Source organism: Haemaphysalis longicornis, unplaced genomic scaffold (assembly GCF_048455015.1).
Source record: "Haemaphysalis longicornis isolate Haplotype H1 unplaced genomic scaffold, Haemaphysalis longicornis Haplotype H1 scaffold_2, whole genome shotgun sequence".
NCBI classification, from domain to species: domain Eukaryota; kingdom Metazoa; phylum Arthropoda; class Arachnida; order Ixodida; family Ixodidae; genus Haemaphysalis; species Haemaphysalis longicornis.
In genome coordinates this window covers 244807876-244810160 of record NW_027526295.1, presented here as the reverse complement: position 1 = coordinate 244810160, position 2285 = coordinate 244807876, and the positions used below count along the sequence as shown (strand labels likewise).

The following is a 2285-nucleotide window of genomic DNA, read 5'->3' as shown; positions in this document are numbered from 1 at the left end:
AAACATCTCATTTACTCCGCAATGAATTCACTCAGTGCTCAATCAGAGCTTGGTTTAATCGTCTTTATCATGGTATGTACGGCGCACAACATTTGTCTCTGCAAACTGCTGCAACCAGTGGTTTTAGATTTCCTGTGCGCCTAGAAAGCAATACTCGATATACAAAATATGCAGGCATGCCTAACCACACTGTAAACAGTTTGGGCTGTCCGGCATTATCCATCTGCACCTAGTGAGCGTCCTACTTTCATCATCACAAAGTTTGCTTGGACCCGACCAAAAAGCGTAAGCCATATACGCAATGAAAGAGCGAGAAAAAGCACACAGAAAGAGAGAGAGAGAGAGAGAGAGAGAGAGAGAGAGAGAGAGAGAGAGAGAGAGGGGGGGGGGGCGGTATAAGATAAGGGTATAATCGAAAAGTAAGAAATCATAAACTTGCATCTTCTGCTAAACACAACAAAAAGACTGGTAAGCATTTGTGGCATATAAATTAAAAACACCATCGGGTCCATTGCCTCTTGTGTGCCACGGTTAAACAATTGAAGCCTCCTTGAGACCTTCGCACGTAAAATACGCCCTGTCATTGCTAGTTGCGGGTGAACGTCCGTCCTGTGATTGTCCTCTTCTCGGTTCTGGTCTTGCACGGTTGAGCACTTTGAGGAAGTCAGACGTCTTGGCACGCATTCGGGAGTGGATGTAGGCCTTGAAACACTTGATGTGATAGTGCAAGTAGCCCCGAAAGATGTGGATCAGTTTTATCGTGTCGTCCCGTGCCTGGCTGTTCATATGCCTGGGAAAAAGCACAAGGCTGATGCAGAGAATGCTGTTGCCAACACGGGCATCCGTATTCTCTATCTCCTTGGGGGGCTCCCGGTGTCTGAAGAGCACTTGTGGGGCTGTGTGGCTGGCCTGGCGGCCTCTCTTGACCAACTGCATAAACACGTTCCCGAGTACAACGTCCCATTCATCCTTGAATATGGTGCTGAAGACTACGGTGACTCTGTCTGGTTTCGTGTCGACGTACGGTGCCTCCTCGTCCCGGTAGTGAATGACGGCCCGCTTGTCGCCAATCTCCCTGCGCTCCTGGAAGTCCAAGTACTTCTCAAAGACAGACGCAAAGCAGTTCCTCTTGAGCTGGCTGGCCTTGCGAATAATCTCCTCCGTGTTCTCGGGGAGGTTCTCCAAGTCAAGCAGTAGTGACACGATTTTGAAGGTACGTTGCGCTTGCTATGAACACAAGGACTTACACAGGGGAAAAAAAACGTAGACTTTCACGAAAAGACGGCCGTCTTCTCGTGAAATTCTACGTCTCCATCTACTGCGCCGTCTTCTCATGAAAGTCTACGTTTTTTTTTTTCCCGTGCAAGCCCTTGTGTTCATAGCAAGCGCCACGTACCTTCAAAATCATGTTACACCAACCAGCCCGACATCAAGCTTTACTGAGTAGTGACACGTCGTAGCCATATTCAGTTGTAGTCAGCAGGGGGACATATTCTCTTTTCAAGCGCTCATCTGCACCGTGTTCGTGGAGTTTCTTGTAGAACTTCAGAAAAACGCTGATCCTTATCTTTGTCTCGGCTCCATTCGGGTTCGAAATGTAGCACAGTGCTGCATCAAAGTCGGCAATTATGGCTTCAACTGCCTGTGGCTTGTTTCCCGACTGTGCATTTTTGAACTGAAGCCGTAATGTTTCTTGTATTATTTTGTGTTTGATTTCCAGTAATATCATCTTAACCGGCAAATATAAACTTCTCTCAACAACCCAACTATTCAACAACCCAACTACACCAGAAGCCCACGGGGCAGACGCAAGCGAGTTCAGAAGCCTTCTCCGTGATGCTACTTCCCATTTCACTGCTCATCGTTCGGCTTTACGATTTAATTGTTAAAATGTTATGCATATGCTGCAATGTAACATACTCCCCATCCAGAGTAAGTACCAGTTTTAGAAAGATCCCTAGTTTGGGAGACGAAAAAGAACCAAAGCAAGCAAAACTTTTTCTGCGAAGTATACACGAGCGTGACACAAAAGACAACTTGACAGCCACCCAAGAGACTCCGAAGACATGCCTCCCTCCCCTGGGGAAGTTGTGCATGTGTTGGTATCTTCCTGGTTCTTTTCTCAGAGTATAGCCTTCTTTTTACATATGGCCTGAACGTCATGTGGGAACAGAACACAAACTAGCGTAATACCACCTTCACCAGCCACGCGAGCACACACCTCGTTTTCTAGCTATTCAGTTTTCTTGTCATGTGAGCCTCCCTATACATCCGACCAAAACCAG

The 2285-nt window shown here is 47.0% G+C and overlaps 1 pseudogene; it reads right to left on the bottom strand.

Moving 5' to 3' along the window:
• Positions 1-585: 585 nt before the first annotated feature.
• LOC144167721 (actin-related protein 2/3 complex subunit 2-like) lies at positions 586-1759 on the bottom strand (annotated as a pseudogene).
• Between the last annotated feature and the right edge of the window lie 526 nt (positions 1760-2285).